The following is a 19,599-nucleotide window of genomic DNA, read 5'->3' as shown; positions in this document are numbered from 1 at the left end:
CGAGTGCAGGGTTGCCACCTTCTACTGAAGGCCAACCCGGAGGAAAATAAATAAATCCCCTACTTGATGTAGCGTGGTGTGGCGGCGTCGCCAGGCATCATGCTGCAATTCCCCCTCCAACTGCAGTGAACATGGCTACGCGGCGTCAAATGCCACCGTGTTGCCATGGCAACCGGGCGCTACGTGACGTCATGACGCTACGCGGCACCACCTTGGCAGCAGTTGGAGGGGGAATTGCAGGAAAATAACAGAGAATATCGTAGACACCGCCACACCTCGCCGCCACCCGGAGATTGACAACAGCAACCCGTAGCCCGGAGGTAAGTGCCCGAAACCAGAGTTTCCGGGTCAAACCCGGGGAGGTGGCAACCCTGGTCAAGTGTGACCCCATGGCAGCGTGCTTGGGTTACTGGGTGAATGATAGTACTTCCAACAGTAATGTAAAAGTGACGTCATAATGAGTGTTGAATGATTTGCAAACGCTTCGAGCTGAATGATATCTCCTGCTTGACCGCTATATTCTCTGGGTTTTATCATCTCTGCTCTTGACGGCTCGGGGAAAGACGCGGGCGGAGTAACGCCAATAAGGACGGGGGTCCTGGTAATATGAGATGACCAGGCAGTGTCCTAACTTTATTATTTTACTAATTTAGTAAGGCGATATCTATCGGGAAAAGGAACTATGACACTCAAACCTGTTACATTTATAAGACTGATTTCAATACAGTAATTTCACGTCAAGGCACTAAAATACTGGACTGTTATCCGTCCCCACAGACCATTCTGGGGCAACGGGACAAGTCAATGAAATAAGGGACAGTCCCGTATATTTGGGACATCTGCCAACCCTATTGAGAAAGACAGAAATCTGATGTTCACTTGCATCAGATTGAGGGAACTTTTCCCCGGGACAATATATACAACAGAGGCCTGGCACTGCATTAACCTGTTCACTGCCGGAGGGGCCTGCAACACAGTGCTCTGGTGAGGCTTAAGGAGGTAAAAGAAAAGTGCAACAGTGACTTCTTGGTTTATATTCATATTATTATTATTAATACTTACAATGATCTAATATTTCAGCTTCTCCCATTTCACTGCTCTGCCAGTGTAATTAGATATAATGTAATATATAACATGTACTGCACTTTTGTAGTGTTCATCATGAGCTTTTGCAGTAGCTCCTTTGGTAGGGCAGGGGTTAAAGAGGTATTTGGGGCTCTTCTGGTGATAGGAGATGAGGGGTTGTGCTGCAGATACTCCCCGCGTTTGGTAAGATGACACCCTGCTGGCAGAAAAGGGATACAACAGGTGGTATTACACTATCCTCCAGGCAGAAGGGGTCACTGTTAAGCAGCAATACAGGTTTTAACTTAGATTACAGGATTGATGCAAGGGGTCTCCGGAGCTGAACAGCGTTAATTTCAGCTCCGAAGACCCCCTGCTTCCAGAGATACTTACCTCTGTGGGGGGTGCTGGTATCGCTATGGAGTTCAGATGTCTCGGTCACATGGCCAATAGGAAGCCTCACCGGATGATGTCACGGTCCCCTATTGGCCCACGTTCCAAGTTCCCTGGCTGCAGAGATAGGGGTACCCCTACTGTGGTTAGTATCTCTGGAATCAAGCTGAAATTAACACAGTTCAGCTCTGGGGACCCCCTGCTTCAATCCTGTAATAAAAACGTTACACACAAAAAAATGAAATCCGTATCGCCGCTTTAACACAGACGCTGCTACAGAGCACAATCATTTCCCCTAGTTTTATAAAGTCGTTTTAATACAAAGACTCCTCATACTGTAACATAGACTTGAAGGGCGTCGCGGAGCAGTTGCTGGATTCCTTCTTCACACATGGTGCTGAAGTATTGCTAGGCACATGGCTTTCATTTCCAAGTCTTAACGGCTTCCATTTATTGTGTGCTACGATAATGACCTGCAAAAGGGAGCTTTGTAGAGACTTAGCGGGCGGATGACATGATCTCGGGGAGGTGTCACTCCTGTCAGAATAAAGCGCGCGTGTGATTTACGCCCAGACGGGCGAGCATCTTGTTACGTCATTTCAGCAAAGGAAAGACAACGAGGCAGTAACCAGGACCAGTGCTTGGGGGGTTATTTAATAAACTGTGATAGTGTCAATCGGGACACAACACATAGAAACTCCCATTGACTTCAATGTCTGTGCGATAGTGCCCCGGTTGGCACTATCACAGTTTAATGAATGACATCCTTACTGCTCAGTGTTGCAAGCCTTTAAAGGTGTAATTCATGCATTTTTTTATTGCGTTTTTTGTTGGGGGTCTCTGGAACTGAACCCCATTAATTTCAGCTCCGGGAACCCCCTGTTCCCTGAGATACAGACCTCCAGAGAGAGTGCTGGTATCTCGGCAAAGTTTAAAGCCCACCAGTCACGTGGGCCAATAGGAAGCCGAACCTGATGACATCACGGCTTCCTATTGGCCCGCAGGGCGCGGGAGCCTTGAAACACCGCCATTACATGAACCCAGGTAGCCGAGCAGCTACCAGCACCCCTTTCGGAGGTAAGTATCTCTGGAAGCAGGGTGTCCCTGAACCTGAAATTAGTGGGGTACAGCTCCGGAGACCCCCTGCTTCAATCCACGCTTGGGTTGCCTCTTTAAGGTAGCAAACGGTGACCTGCAACCACCAATGGTCAAAGCACAATGTTACTGGTGGATCCGGCACACCACAACTTTTTATTTTAAGACCCTAAATACCATTACTTGGAGAAAGCGCTTTATTTTACAAAAGACTCTCCCTTTCTGTTTCTGTAGCATACATATTACATACATCTTCTAGAACACCGTTCTAAAAAGATCTTCATCAATTTTAATAAATGTTAAAAAATCTCAATCGGACACAGAAACGCTGCTTTTACCACTTTTTTTTTACAATTATGCAAGGGCATAATTCCATTATTCCATTCCCAGGCCAGGGGGTTTTATGGAAGTTTAGATTTATCTTTAATAATAGAAGCAACTGTACATCATTAAGATAGGTTGGACGTTTTCACAGTCTGTTTACACTTTGCTTTGGGTTTGGACATTGAGACATAAAACTGCAAACTAAACATCATAAATGTTGAAATTCAACACACTTTGCACGTACGTCAATGTAAATGTGTTGTGAACAGAGGATTTCTCCATTTATTTCTCAATAGAAGAATTAAAAGAGCATCTCACTGAATGTGAGAGCTATGAGAAACACCTCTTTGTTCCTCCTGCGTTATGGTATTTACTGGCACTTTAAATATACAGTATATATAGTTTGGAAGAAAAAAATCAGAGATATTCAGAACTTGGCTTTTTATTTCTGTTTCATTTCTCCTTTAAAATAATAATATAATGGCTCAAATATACTCGGCAATCTTATTGCTTTAGACACCCATCCAACATCTTGGAGGCACCCATCCAACACCTTGGAGGCACCCATCCAACACCTTACAGTCAATTCACTTCAATAGGTGCTGGGGTGTACTGTACCTTATGGAATAGCACCACTTAGTATATATGGACCAATTTTTCAACAGCAAAGAGAATAGCATCCATGAGTTGAAAATCAAATTTTGCCATAAAATCCTTCAACAGCTTTCAAATACTCCATCAGCTGAGGATCGAGGGCCTATTCTTCAGAACAAATGATACAATTATACAACAGGGGACTATTTAAGGGAGATTCACTAAACGCAGAGGCAGTTAATGCTGGATCGTGATGTGATGCCCTGTATCGGTGATCAGTAAATCCCAGCCTCAGTGCCGAAGAATGGAATATGGAATAGCTGTCACAGTCCAGTGATTCAAACGGGCTGGGCATGTGGGATGTGGGATGTGGACCAAACACAAATCACATTTTATTAGAAACATTTTGGACTTCAAAGAGTAAGACTCGCCTGAGGTCTGTATTAAGATTAAGCAATTTGATGTAATGCCAAATGTACGAAATGTGTCATTTAAAGTCTTAAACCTGACGCTGATCTCTTTGGCAGAGAGGTTACCACCACCTTTACATTTAGCACATTTAATTGAAGGACTCAGGATGAAAAACCGCAGCAGGTACGAACGGCATCTCTGATACGTCCAATGATAACATGTGGTGGGAGCTCTATCCGTAACTACCACCCAAATAATTCACTGACACAAGGAGAAAAGTGGTCACGAAGATCCATCGCATATTGACACCAATGAAAGAAATGTAGAAGTGACTCTTTCAGCATCATAAAAATATTGGCAATCCTTGGTATATAGACCAATAATGACAACATGAGTGAGGCTCACTCTCATTTAACAATGACCTACCTCTCTCAATCCAAAAGTGCATCTGTTACCAATGACTTATTATAGATGTGATTGTGGCTAGTTCCTTGATTGGTTGTAAAACAGCCGCCAACTATATGAAGGGTCAACATTCGATCAACAGCAGGAGGCCACCTTTTCATCGTGCTTGAAGGGCAGGTCTTTTTCTTAAGAAGTTATTGGTTTATTTTAAAAACAAACCATTTCACACGTCTCGGCTCCTTGACTTGAATGTCTCAGCGCCTCCGAGGATCTTGGCGCCTCTCTCGTTGGGGTAGACCTCAGATTTCATCACGCTAAAACCGCCACCTAAGCTTGCGAGGGATTTTGCCAACTTGTTAACCACAAGAAAGGCCAGTGTGGTGTTACACATTACAGCTGCTCCTCTGCTCAACTGCCCTGTTGATACATTCAAAGACGATTAACCCTTTTGCTGCCAGAGGGGCCTGCTACACACAGCAAACAGGAGACGAGAAAGAAAGTCTTGACTCTTTGCTGCAATTACAGCCATTATCTATCTGCAATACTTGGTGAACATTCATTTGATTTAAGAAACTCCCCATGTCCTATTAGTAATAGGTATGGAAATGAATACAGAGGTTTGGATGTATTTAAGTGTACTCCCAGAAAGCAACATATACAAGTATTAAGAGCATATTCTGCTCTTGTTCATTGGGAGCTCGTACTTAACTGGGGAAACCATTCAGAACAAAATCCAGAGCCACAGTAAAGAAGTTATTAAGCAATTTGCAGTACATCCCCATGGCTGCCATTTTTAATAGGCCCTGGTGAAAATGTCCTCACTAAAATGGATTGAAGGTGCAACTCGGCTTTACATATCGCTGCTCCATTGTGAAATCCTCCAGTAGTATATTTTATTTCTTTGCCCCAGATACGTAACTAAGCAGAAAGACTCAGTCATGTAACAGCCTCTGTTGAGTTTTAACATTTTTTTCTTCATTTTAGACATGCAGTGTGGCACAGTCCTCTGGCATTGAAGGGCTAAGGCTGAGTGCCCGCTGGCGCTGAGCGCGCTCATGCTTGGAGACTGCCCCAAGCATGAGAGCTGGGTGTCCTACATTTACGCACGCGGGGGGAGGGGGGCATTGCGGGTAGTTGAGCGCGCAGGAAAGTATAATTTTTTTGTTTACCCAAGCGCGGGTAAGCGTGTGTGCCCGCGCACGAGCGCGCACAGCGTGAGCGGGGACTTACATATATCTATATATGTAAGTCACCGCCGCAAGCGGTGCCCGCTCAGCGTTAGCGGGGATGCAGCCTAAGCCAGGGATGGGCATCTCCAGTCCTCAAGGGCCACAAACAGGTCAGGTTTTCAGCACATCCCTGCTTCAGCACAGGTGGTGCCGTCGAAGACTGAGCCACTGATTGAGCTACCTGTGCTGAAGCAGGGTTATCCTGAAAACCTGACCTGTTGGTGGCCCTTGGGGACTGGAGTTGCAAACCCCTGGTCTAAGCAATGTATTTGAGACCCAACCCTCCCCAGCAGCCCAGTGTTTGGGTCTTTGCTGTCTGCATATTTATTCAAGTCAGCTAAAAAACCCTGTGTGCTCACGGAAAAAAATGTCAAGAATGATGAATAAAAAGGTGCTATATACAATATGTCAACGAAAGTACTTAGCAATTCTCCTGCATAAACCCTCCCTTAGATTACTTGTATAAACTACATTGAATGCTTCGCTATTTGGGACTCTGTTGTTTTACATGGCTATTAATAGCAAGTCCGGCTCACTGAGAATATTATTTATTTACCTTATATCTGATTTGCTGAAATATATGGAGGTGGTCTCCACCATGAGGACATGTGGAACATGTACCAAGTAAACACCGGTTTCTAAAGCAGCCTGGAAATTAGTCAATATTTCCTTCTCAAGTGGCTGCGTCAGATGTGATCAGTGTTAACTGCGTCTCACTCCGGTTACCTAAGCAGGTTAACGCCAGCGTTAAAAGTGCAAAACACTTCATGAGAAAGAGCAGCAAATTACAAGAAGTGCCCTATATTTTCTCTAAAAAGAAGTCCTCAAATCTACTGACACAAATCCTTGTCGTTTTTTTCCGGCAGGAGCGGCCAACTTCAGTCGTCAAGGGTCACGTTTCCAGGCTATCCCTGCTTCAGCAAGGTGGTGCAATCTTCGACTGAGCCACCTGTGCTGAAGCAGGGATATCCTTAAAGCGTGACCTGTTGGGAGGTTGTGAAGACTGGAGTTGAGCCCCCCTGCTCTACTGGAACACCATACACCCAGTCGCTCCTCTGTCAGTAACGCTTTCACCTCACATGTTGGAAATGCACAACCACCATGCTTCCTGGCTTTCCAGTGGGATCTTTGTTTCTGACATATTTTCACCTAAGGCTACCAGGAGCTTATCAGTAATAATGACAGAACAAGCAGAATAAGCTTATTAGTAACAATTACTGAACAAACCATGGACAAATACTGAGTGAGTGTGTGTGTTTCCTGTCCTGCTGGGATGCATCTTGGTCAAGGTTTTGCTTTATCCTACAACGTATATGGGAGAAATACTGCACTGTAAAGGAAAATTACTCAGACGTAACACCTTCCCTGACATCCTTCAGTCATTTTAAATGAGCATGTTTACTAGCATTTATTATTTATTTTTTTATACAATGTTTTACCAGGAAGTAATACATGGAGAGTTACCTCTCGTTTTCAAGTATGACCTGGGCACGGAGTTATGATGACAAATACATAGTTACATTAAGTGAGCAGGGTTACACATTATATTGCAAATTAGCATTTGAGATTCATAGTAACAAATATCATGGGATAAACAACACATGCTACTTATTTTAGGGGTTTAAATCTAGCAGGGCTGGAATACATCAGCAATTCAGAAGTTGCATTTATCACAGCTTCGTTATACAGCCGTTTTCAGAAAATTCAATATGGCGGCCTTATGAAAGAGACCCTTGGAAAAAAAAAAAAAACATTTAATGAGCAAAATAGTTAAGTGGTTTCTCATATTTAGCTGCAGCACTGGAGGGGTCGGCTGGGTTTCAAGCTGAAAGTGACGGGAGCAGCATTATCAAGCACTTTATCTCGCTTGATCAAACATTCAAAGGGGCCCATCCTTTGTGGCATGAATGATAAGGCCGGAGTTCAGATATCACTGACAAGGAGAGCAACATAAAGCCCCTTCTTCAACATCGAAGTAAGCAAACCAAAACCAACGAGACAAAGAGATCTGTGTAAGCCATGAAGAAAGCTGGCCGGCAGACTTTCAGTCAAGCCTTTCGGGTTTTCTCTTCCATCCATTGCAATTCAGGTTTCTTAGTTGTGTGTTCTTTGTGGGGGAGGAGATGGTTCGTAGCCTTTGTTGAAAGCCAAGGATCACTTTTCCTTGTCTTTCAGCATTAAGGTGCTCAGCTAGTCACGGGTTACCCATTGCTAGATGGCCACTTGGGCTAATAAGGTGTTAACCTATTACAAAGTAGATGAAAGTTCATTGCATTAACTTATCTATCCCATTCACTTTGTGACAAGTCATCGCTAAAGCCTGGTTACCATAACCTTATTCAGCCATGTTTAATATTAACAGAGATCTGTGGACATGGTGTGCTTATAACGGCTAATTAGTGTGTCATTTGCATAGCATTTTCAGCCTTTAAGTTTAACACTCTGCTTTTAAAGGGAACGACTTTAGGGAATACTGCTTTAGCATTTAATGGAACGTTACCCAAGGTTAAATTCACATTAAATGCCCTAACGTAGATCAGTACATCTAGACCAGGGGTGGGAAACTCCAGTCCTCAAGGGCCACCAACAAGTCAGGTTTTCAGGATATCCCTGCTTCAGCACAAGTAGCTCAGTCGAAGTCTGAGCCACCTGTGCTGAAGCAGGGATATCCCCAATACCTGGGCTGTTGGTGGCCCTTGAGGACTGGAGTTGCCCACCCCTGATTTAGATCTTAATCTCTTCCCATTTCCTTTTCACTTTTACAAGTTGATTTCTCTTTCCCGTGCTCGCGGTGACCACAAACGCCTCCAACAGTCTTCTGCTTTAGAGACGCAATGTTTTCATTAAGAGCGGTCATTTTAACTGGCGTCTTTGTTCTAGAAGCCATATTTGTGTTTTGGTTTTGCTGGAATTCGACTGGATTTGACTTTGGGTTCATCCCCAAAAAAATATGGGAACAAAAAGTAATTTAAAATTTTTTTTTAAATTGGAAGATTTGTGCATCTGTCCAACGGTTTTCTCGTTCGCGAACCCAAAAGTTTGCCAGGTGAAAAAATTACAAATAAATAACGAATGAAAGGGCGAGCCGTCCTCGACTTTGGTTCGAATTTCACTTGGATTCGAAAATGTCTTCCAAAGTTTGATTTGGACATTCATAGAAACTTCCATTTTGGTGAAGTTCAGTATTCGAACACGCGAACCTGCCCCTTCATATCTGTGATGTCATTAATCACCTGAAACTCACCAGCCCTTTTTTTCCCTGTTCCTAATGTTCCAACTCTACCTGTCCATGAAATGTTTGTGAATTGACTGTATAACCTCTGTTCTTTTAATGTAACCGTGTATTGTTATAACTCTGTGCACTTGAAAACCAGGGGTAACTCTCAATGTATTACTTCCTGGTAAAACATTTTTATAAATAAATAAGAATCATTGTGATAATTTATGTAAAAATATTTAAGGAATCACCAGATTAAGAGCCCTGATCACAGCGATCTTGGAATCCCTACAGTAGTTTTTCCTTTTCAAGACATGAGACCCTGCTACCGTAATTCTTACCAAAAGCATCCAGTAGTCCTCGCTATCCAACGTTTCACTTTACAACGAAAGGCATAGCCAACGCTTTACAATGCCACCCTCTGGGCCGTTTTTCGACACCAGAATGCGTTATCCGACGCAGGAGTGTGTTATCCAACGCTCACCGCCACTGATTAACATGGGACTCACTTTACAACGGTTTCACTATACGCTACTTCCAGAACGGATTCCGTTGGATAACCGAGGGCTGCCTGTATACTTCTGCCTTGTATTGTATTGTATTGTATGTCTTTATTTATATAGCGCCATTAATGTACATAGCGCTTCACAGTAGTAATACACGTGGTAATCGAATAAATAACAGATCATGGGAATAAGTGCTTTAGACATAAACATAACATTAAGGAAGAGGAGTCCCTGCCCCGAGGAGCTTACAATCTAATTGAACAAGGCCATGTGCGTGCAGCCGAAACGTCCGCATGCGGAACAATATAATAATTATTCTGAGGGAAGTCCGTTGTGCCCGTCTTTTTCCTTTTATCTTGTTCTATGGTTGGCAGGTGTCCAGTATTGAACCGGACTGTCCTGTATTTGGACACTGTCCAGTAAAAAAGATTAGAGGTGATACTGGACATATATGTCTGGTATTACCTCTCTGGGCATAGTGACCGTACCGGCTTGGGGGGGGGGGGGGGGGCGCTGGATTTCCCTGAACAGGGAGAGATCAGGAATATGTTGATAGTGGGCGGGACAGCTTCCTCCATCCTGATTGGCTGCTACTGGGTAATGCAGCCAATCAGGGGGAGGCGTCAGGAGCCTTGGTTGGGGCCCAGGAGAGGCGGAAACAGCATGGAAAGGCGAGGTGTGGGCATGCCTTGAGCGCATCACACCTTTCACCATTGTGTCCAGTATTTTTGGAAAAGCCACCTGACAACTCAACTTGTTACTGTGACTTTTTCATTGTTCTGTTCTGAGTTACATTTAAAAAAAAGTATTTCCACACATCCCAGCCGTTTTAATACTGAAGGAGCCTGCGAGAAGGATACATTATAAAAACACATTTTAGCAGGGATGATACGATTGTCCTGAACATTTTGAGTTTATATGGATTTAAAAACAAAAGGTAGCCAGGTCAAAGGTGGAAATAAACCTCTCAGACCAACGGATCTGCATTAAATGTAAGAAATGTGAGGAATTTTGGCTCAAACCAGAATTAAATGGTACATGTCAAAAGGCATTTTTCAGCCTATATCCCTATATTGGTTTATAATGAATATTGGTGACTTCACTGGAAACCCAACCTAGCACCTTCTAAAGTGTGTATTTTGATTTTAATACGCATTATATAACTCAATAAAACCCTGAGTTTGCAGGGCCTGTCAGCCCCGGCTCTTTTGATTTACCTGGATATAACATCTAGGAAGAACTGACAAGAAAAACAGCAATTCACATATTTCTTCCCCCTAACATCCGTCTCCCAATGTCTGAATCTCGTTACGCTCGCAATTATCTTATTAACAGCATTTCTCTGTGTGACTATCAATTTCTGGACTGAAACACAGAAAGGAAATGTTTCCTGAAATTCCACGTGGAGAGAGAAAGGGGAGGGGGGGGGGGGGGAATAAACCTTTTTCCATATGTTGTGAGTTTGAGGTAAAGGGGAAAGTTTCGGGAGTTTATAGGTACAGAAACTAGTAAAGAACATTCTGACAGTAGTTATTGCAACAACCAAGAGGGAGCATTGTTTGTGTTGCTCACCTGATGGGCACAGAGGAGCAGTAAGGGTTCTTATTTTTAAGAGGCCCAGTGGAGACAGATCTCTTATGGAAAGATGTATTCTCAGCAGGAAAGGGACGAACAATAAAGGTCAAAGGGCATCATTGGAGTGGTTCCATGTTCCTGGCCCCTCTGGTCCAGTCCTATACAATCATTTTAATGGCGGAGAAATGGTGAAAACCAGACACTTAAAAATATACAATATTCTATTTTACACTTCCCAGTTGTAATTAGAAATAAATCTATAAATCTATCTATCTTATTATTTTTTTTGATGTGCGGAACAGGGTCAACTTATTTGATCAAGTATTTGTATTATTTAGTGGCTAAGGCAGGGGTAGTCAACTCCAGTCCTCAAGGGCTACCAACGGGTCAATTTTTCAGGATATCCATGCTTCAGAACTGATGGCTCAGTCACTGATTGAGCCACCAGTTCTGACGCAGGGATATCCTGAAAACCTGACCTGTTGGTAGCCCTTGAGAACTGGAGTTGGCTACTCCTGGGCTAAGGTATGCAAAGACAAGAAAATACTTGTCCACATTGAATAAAAGAATATGAAAAAGTGTAGTGTGTGGTGCACAGCGGCAAGAAGCAGGTCATGTGGCAATACAAAATATATTTATTCAAGCTGCATTAAAAAACGGTAAAGAGTACAACACTCCTACGCGTTTCGTGCTGTGAGGCACTTTATCAAGGCGTTTCCTGGTTTCCTCTGTACATATGATTGGACTTTAAGGTACATAGCATTCGAGCTCTTACAGAACTCTCTATACACATTGAATAAAAGTATGCAGATTTTTGTACAAAACCATGTTGACAGGCATCCTAAGAGCCACCACAAAACACGTTTATAAATGTATATCTCTCCATGACAGAATTCTGCTGACATATTTAACAACAACGTACAGTATGTGGTCAGGATGCACAATGGAACGCGAAGGGAACGTGTGCTATACAAAGTCCGTGTTCGTGCAAGTCAATCTTTAAATGTAACTTAAGGAACAATGACCAATTAAACTGCACAGGTCAAAACAAAACAGTGGCAGATTGGGGGGAAAAAGGATTTTTAGAAAGATTTAAGCAATATTTATGTTGTAAAAAGAGAAATCCCTTTACCCCCAAAAAGAAAGTAGAATTGCAAGTTTGTAAATATAAAAGCAGTGGGTCTAATAGGGATAAAATAAAATAATTGGACTCCATACCATTAAGCTCTGACTATTACACATGGACTTTATAAACGGTTTGCTTTTCCTAGCATCTCTGCTGGTAACAGGGGCATCACGGGCCCTGCTCTACAAGTGAGTGTATGGAATCCTTCACATGCCCTGACGCAGCAAAGAAAACATTACTATGCTAATGCTAAGACTGACTGCTGAAAGAGAGAACAGCTTGTGCTCAGTTGGCGTGTGACTGCAGCCCTGGGGAGCCTTTAAACCAGAATCAAAAATTCCTCCCCCCTATAAATTGAAATTCCTCCCCCTATAAAAGCCATAAAGGAATATATTATTTAGAACGGACTCACAATTAACCCCTGCGCTGCCGGAGAGGCCATCAACGCATGGGGCGCCAACCCATGCAACTGCGCTATGACTTTTAATTCTAGATTTATGGGTGATAGAAAACCAAGGAAACATGTGATATCCAAAGACATGATATGGATGTGGTAGAAGTATAAAAATAGGAAGTCTGAAACGTATCTTTCGGGTTTTGCAACTGGAACGGCACCTTTAAAAAAGGTTCCATCTGTTGGCAAGAGGTATTACTGCCCATAGAGTGACATTCTTGAATTGTATAAGCACAGTGTGAAAATACATACTAATATGGTGTGGTTTACATGCATTGCATTTAGAGCTCCTTTAGTCCCTATACTTTTCAGGGTGTTTATTTGAACAATTATTGTTAAAGCTTAAATGGCATATATTGATCCTCAGTCCTTTCAGGCGTAGGAAGAGAGTTGCTTTTCTGGCATAATCTGTCGCGGAAATAACTTTGCTTTGACAGGCGTATTGTGGTAAAGGGAAACCGTGCAAGAGGCATTTTTTACATCCCGAGCAATCTGAAATATCACCCCAGAAAACGAGCTGAGTAACTTCGCGTCACGTGGAACATTTCGATTGTTATCTTGCAACGAGCCTCCCGATTTCCAGGCGCGATTCTTCTTTCTAGTGCGTCCAGAAATTATATTTAGGTTTATACTAGGGTATCATTGGAAGTGTGGTTTTTAGTGTCTGCTTTGGAAAGCAGTTAAACGTGCCTTTTAGTTGCTGTGAGTATCTATAACTTAGTGTAATACGGTAGAAATAAGTGATGTGGGATGAATTGTTTCATTATCTTCTTGAGTAAGATTAGCGCAGGGGTGCTCAACTATCCCCCCCCCCCCCCCAACAGGTCAAGTTTTCAGGATATCGCAGCTTCAGCACACGTGGCTCAATCAGAGGCTCAGTCAAAGACTGAACCTCTGATTGAGCCACTTGTGCTGAAGCAGGGACTGATTGAGCCACCTGTGCTGAAGCTAGGATATCCTGAAAACCTGACCGGTTGGGGGGGGGGGGGTGAGAACTGTGTTGAGCACTCCTGGATTAGAGGACCTTGTCGGTTGTAATCCGTGCATAGAGGAGGAGAGCGGGGTGTAAATTATCAAGTATCATCAAATAAAGGCTGACAGACTGTTCTGTATAACGAGTTTCAGGGGGAAACACATTTAATTATGCATCCATTTATGTGAATGGAAGTCAATTAATTATTAGCTGTGCATACCTTTCCCTTTTACCCCTCTCTCACTTTTAATCTCTCCCTTTGTCACTTAAATGTTGACTGAATGATTTATCCTTTTACTCAGTAGTTCTGGCCTGTAAGGGGAAGAAGGAGGGGGGGTTTAGCAGGGACCACAGCCCTGATTCCCCCCAACCCCTCTCTCCATCCCCTACAGGGCGGTACTGCAGGCGGGCTAGAACCAGGACTGGCGGAGGAAAGAGGACTGGCTTAGCTCTGCCGGGCTTCCCTTCTCTTACCTCCCAGACAGGCTCCAGTCGGTAGATGAGGAAACCCCCCCACTCTCAACAGATTGGACTCCCACCCCCGCTCAACAACCCTTTACAAAAACTGCATATCCTGCCGCCCCCCTCTTAACAACCACACCCTCCTCGCTCCAATTCCGACCGCTGGAGAACCACCATGAGGGGAATTGCGTTTATCTGTCTACCCATAACTCTCAATCACCCTCATAACGTATCTACCGATCTACCTCTAACTTATCTACCTATCTCTACCTCTAACTTATCTACCTATCTCTACCTCTAACTTATCTACCGATCTCTACCTCTAACTTATCTACCTATCTCTACCTCTAACTTATCTACCTATCTCTACCTCTAACTTATCTACCTATCTCTACCTCTAACTTATCTACCGATCTACCTCTAACTTATCTACCGATCTACCTCTAACTTATCTACCTATCTCTACCTCTAACTTATCTACCGATCTACCTCTAACTTATCTACCTATCTCTACCTCTAACTTATCTACCTATCTCTACCTCTAACTTATCTACCTATCTCTACCTCTAACTTATCTACCGATCTACCTCTAACTTATCTACCTATCTCTACCTCTAACTTATCTACTACCTCTAACTTATCTACCTATCTCTACCTCTAACTTATCTACCTATCTCTACCTCTAACTTATCTACCTATCTCTACCTCTAACTTATCTACCTATCTCTACCTCTAACTTATCTACCTATCTCTACCTCTAACTTATCTACCGATCTACCTCTAACTTATCTACCTATCTCTACCTCTAACTTATCTACCTATCTCTACCTCTAACTTATCTACCTATCTCTACCTCTAACTTATCTACCTATCTCTACCTCTAACTTATCTACCTATCTCTACCTCTAACTTATCTACCTATCTCTACCTCTAACTTATCTACCGATCTACCTCTAACTTATCTACCTATCTCTACCTCTAACTTATCTACCTATCTCTACCTCTAACTTATCTACTTATCTCTACCTCTAACTTATCTACCTATCTCTGCCTCTAACTTATCTACCTATCTCTGCCTCTAACTTATCTACCTATCTCTACCTTATGTATGTATGTACTATATATATATATATATATATATATATATATATATATTTGTTGATATTTCGCCTACAGCTGTACTTAGCTCCCCCCCTGGATGTCGGGGTAGCACGGAGCAGCTCCAGCGAAACCCATCAGTTCAGGTTAGCTTAAAAAAAAGCAAAGTATATAGCATTGGACCTGGGGAAGAGTAGATTAGTTGTAAGCTCCGATATGACTTCATTCACAAGGAGGAGAATACTTTATACAGATGCAGCGGCCGTTATTCGAACAAATCACGGAGCCGTTTTCGTGTGCGCTGCTCTACTCCACGCGGCATTAACGCCACCACTCGCCCCGGGCACACGTGTTTATCGCAGTTGCTTTGTTTGAATTTCATGGATTCTGTTTCTATGTGTGCAATGAAATGAATGAATTGTAATGTGTACAGTACTGTGCTAGTGTGTCAATTTCAGGTGTTTAAAAACCAGAACACTAAAATGCCATTTTCTGCACTCGCGTCTAAAGGCGGTACGGTTGGAAGAAATCACGCGCCATGACGTGGGTATTCCGAGGTATACACCGTGTGAAGTGTTCGAATAACGTCCGCTGCATCTGTAGATGTAATTTTGCTTACAGACATTGTGAAACCTCGCTGGTCTCTTCCTTGCTTGCACTCAGATGACTTGTGACTCAGATGCAAACAAAACAGCCAAGAATCACATGAATAGAAACAAGGACCCATAAAAAATATATATAAAAAAGAGCGACAAACATTTCATGTAAGTGCTTGCGGTTCCCAAATCTGAGATAATGTTTTCCTAGAGGCTGAAAATTGCTTCCTCCAGGATATCTGGGATCAGAGTGCTTCAACCTCTCAAGCTAAAAGGTTAAAGCTGTTATTTATTACGGGGGCAGAGGATAATGTGAAGTGACAGCCTAAATTGGACCTGGAAGGAAGGTAGTGACAGCGAACGAAGACGCTCTTCCATTAAACGTATGTTGCGTGGACGCTTTCCGATACATTTTATACACAGAAAAATATATACTTTTGTATTAAAGGGAAAAAAAGGGGTAAGAGGGAAACCTACCGACTAACTAGTGCTTAAAAGAGAGTGCAAGCTTTCAGAGCAACACAGGTCCCTTCTTCAGGCTTGTTACAATATACATGGTTATACACAGTACAGAATAAAGTACATGGTATTAAAGGGCCAGTCACACATACAGAGTGAATGAAACATTTAAAAAAAAAAAACAATTTACCAATGTAAACGGCTTATTTAGAAAGACTTAATTACACGGCAAGTTAGATTTTTTTTTACTAATTTGCTTCCTGTGTACAATAAATATGTTTTTTCTCCATTTGGCGCCGTCTCATTCCGACCCTTTCTGGAAATGATTGTTTTCCACCGTTATCTCTGTGGCTAATGATGGCAGCGTAATTACATTAAACACAAAAGAAGAAACTAAGGATCAATAATGTCCCCGTATATGAAACAGTTTATTAGAAGTCTTGTCTCAAAATCAACTAGTTAAATATCATAAAAATCACTTCAAAGTCCTTAGTTACTATAGAGACATTAAATAAAAAATGGTCTCAGCCATCTATACTTAACAACCCAGGGGTGCACAACCTGGGGGGCGCAAGATTTTTCGGGGGGGGGCGGAGGCGGTTGCAGAGGTTCCACACTTTTCCCCAAGTCATTTAAATTAATGCCGGGGGATCGCGAGAGGCTTCTGCAACTTCCCTTACCTTGTCTTCGGCGACGGCGTCAAATGATGCGGGATCACGTGACCCTGCAGTGTCATTTGACGCCGACGACAAGGTAAGGAGGCAGACGAGAGCAGGCAGGGGGGCGCAGACTGAAAAGTTTGCGCACCCCTGACTTAACCCATTAAACATGCCACAGCCATTCATTCACCTTAGCCCTAGAATGCGCCTTTTTCATTTGGTGTCTAGCTACTGGAGATAAAGATTAAAAGCTCAGTCCTTGTCTCAAACACCACACTGTTTCTTTGTTGTTGTTAAACTGACACTGTTCTAGTCGCTGTAACTACGTCTCTCAGCATCATTGTATCAGGAAAAATTATATTGTTCTGATTTTATTCTACTCGGTCTCTTGTAACGGTTCCTGAGAGTCATCAAAGTGTAATAGTGTGTACAGAGGATTTGAATCCATATACTGTATCTCTGCTTTATGGGCACACAGCAGCACGTGTGCAGAACAGGCCTGTGACGTTTCAGAAGCTCTATGCATAATATTACATCTAGGAAAAACTCTCATTGGTCCATTAATAGATATCTCAATGGACGATGAATCTAGATTTCCTTCAGACCGATATGGCTACTTGAACGGTGCATGTTTTTGTTTGACACACTTGTTATAAATTAGAATGTATACATTTCTGGGTCTCTTGCTGGCAGCTGGGAAACTTTGAGCAAAATACTGTACATATAAAATGTACTGAGATTGTGGATATTTGTAGCTTTCTTGACACTGGTCAGACTATAAGCTTTCCGGACAGAGAACATACCCTACTCCAGGGGTCATCAAATCCCCCCAACAGGTCAGGTTTTCAGGATATCCCAGCTTCAGCACAGGTGGCTCAATCAGAGGCTCAGTCAGTCTTTGACTGAGCCTCTGATTGAGCCACCTGTGCTGCAGCAGGGACTGATTGAGCCACCTGTGCTGAGGCGGGGGCTGATTGAGCCACCTGTGCTGAAGAAGGGATATCCTGAAAACCTGACCTGTTGGGGAAGGGGGGGGGGGAGCTTGAGGACTGCAGTTGAGTGCCTCTGCCCTACCCTTCACTGTTTGCTCAGAGCTCTTCTTCCTATAAGTGCTGAAAATAAGATTGCAGTAGGTACGTGCTTCACCTTTTATTGTTAGGAGCTTTAGTAGGCTTAAGAAACACTCAAAAATGTACAGTACCTGTAACTTGATTTAATCACTGTAGGCAAAAAAAAAAAAAACATTAAATCAACACTGCCCTAGGCTGTTTGTTATATACCATTTCCCATCCTAACGCCAGAATCTCTTTTAGTGCTGACATATCGTTCTTATCATTACACACACAGTCACACACCATACAGGGTTGTAATGAGATGACCTAGAACACATGTAATTCCTATGCGTGAACTTCAGACTACAAAGGACTCTGTACCTCCGGACAAGCTACATAGTGTAGGCATCTCTTTATTATTTATACCAACATACAGTACTATGAGGAATTCATTGAGCCATTCTACAATGAATGCTATGTCCTATTGTAATTGGAGTGTGCATATTTGGGCCTTACACCGGTGGCAACACATTAAAGACGTGTGAAAAAAGAATATATGGAATTTCTGTCATTAGCTCTCATAAAAAATAAGAACCGTATAAAGTAATCACTCTCTCTTCTGCATGTCCTGGGCAAAATTCATCCGCAATTCTTATTAGCTGCTGTACACTTGTAAAGCTTCATCCTGACCTGTTTGTATTGTGATGCCTATGAAATCCAGGGGGAGCATGGAAGGGAGATAAAACAAAATATAATCTAAGTGTAGACCGTATAATACTTCATGGGTCAAAACAGTGATATGTCTTGGATTGGGGGCAATCTTCGTCCCTGCTTCTCTCTTCCTGTAGGCGGGTACCACTTTACGCGTTTCGCCAATCGGTGCGTGGCTTCGTCAGGAGTTATAAAAGTTACGTTTTTATATTATTGGTCTGCACTATGGATACTCTTTCTCCCACATATTAACCGCTGTCGTGCTGAGATTGGGGGTCCACACCACATCAAGAATCAAGAGGTCCTTCCTGCAAAGACCACTGTGTCACACTGCCCGTATTTTATCTACATCTTGTGAGTAGGCTACACATACGAGCCAAGACATATCATTGTTTTGACCCATGAAGTATTATACGGTCTACACTTAGATTATATTTTGTTTTATCTCCCTTCCATGCTCCCCCTGGATTTCACACGAATCTACACGAACTGAGGGACCAGTGGAACCAGTCCCTACCAGCTGGGTTTGAGCAGGGGGGTTTTAATTCATTCATCCACGTCATTCATCACGTGTGCACTATATTATGTTTTTTGTATCACTAGATTTGGATTTATTCACTGTTTATTGTTAGTGATCACTAGTAGAGTTAGCGCCTTTTTTTCACTATAACACAGCATGTACTGTATTGTGATGCCACCATGATAACTTCTCAAAGCTGCAGACAAAGCAATATCCTACGTGTGGGTTGTTTTTAAATAAATCAGTTCTGTACTATGAGAAAATACTTGTAGCGGTTGTTTTTTTTTAGACAACTCTGAATTACATTTTTATTGTATTATAATGTAACAAGCCTTTTTTTTGTTTCTATGGCAACCATTTACAAAGTCACAGATACTAAGTCAATACTCTGCAGCCATTTAGTGAACCACCGAGTCGAATCTTCGCTGATCGATCACAGGAGAACGGATCGATCTGACACTTAGCTTATTACTTATCATTACGTGGATTGTATTGATGCGTATATTAAAGGGAAACATTTTTTTTTTTAAGTTTAAAAAAAAACGGCAGCTTGGACTGCTGCTTTAAGAGGGAAAGCAATAATTAGGAAATGACTGTATGTTTGGAAAAGGAACTTCCACAGTCATTCAAAAGACAAGATTCAAATAAAACAGCCTCTTATTCTCAGGAAAATAG

General features: G+C 42.6%; 1 protein-coding gene across 2 annotated transcripts in view; it reads left to right on the top strand.

The window, feature by feature from the left end:
* TRABD2B (TraB domain containing 2B) overlaps nt 1-19,599 on the top strand; it is a 237,770-nt gene that overhangs the window by 14,217 nt on the left and 203,954 nt on the right. The window lies entirely within an intron of this gene.

The sequence above is a fragment of the Ascaphus truei genome, chromosome 10 (assembly GCF_040206685.1).
Source record: "Ascaphus truei isolate aAscTru1 chromosome 10, aAscTru1.hap1, whole genome shotgun sequence".
NCBI lineage: Eukaryota > Metazoa > Chordata > Amphibia > Anura > Ascaphidae > Ascaphus > Ascaphus truei.
Note: the sequence above shows the minus strand (reverse complement) of the source record. Positions and strands in the feature narration are given on the sequence as shown.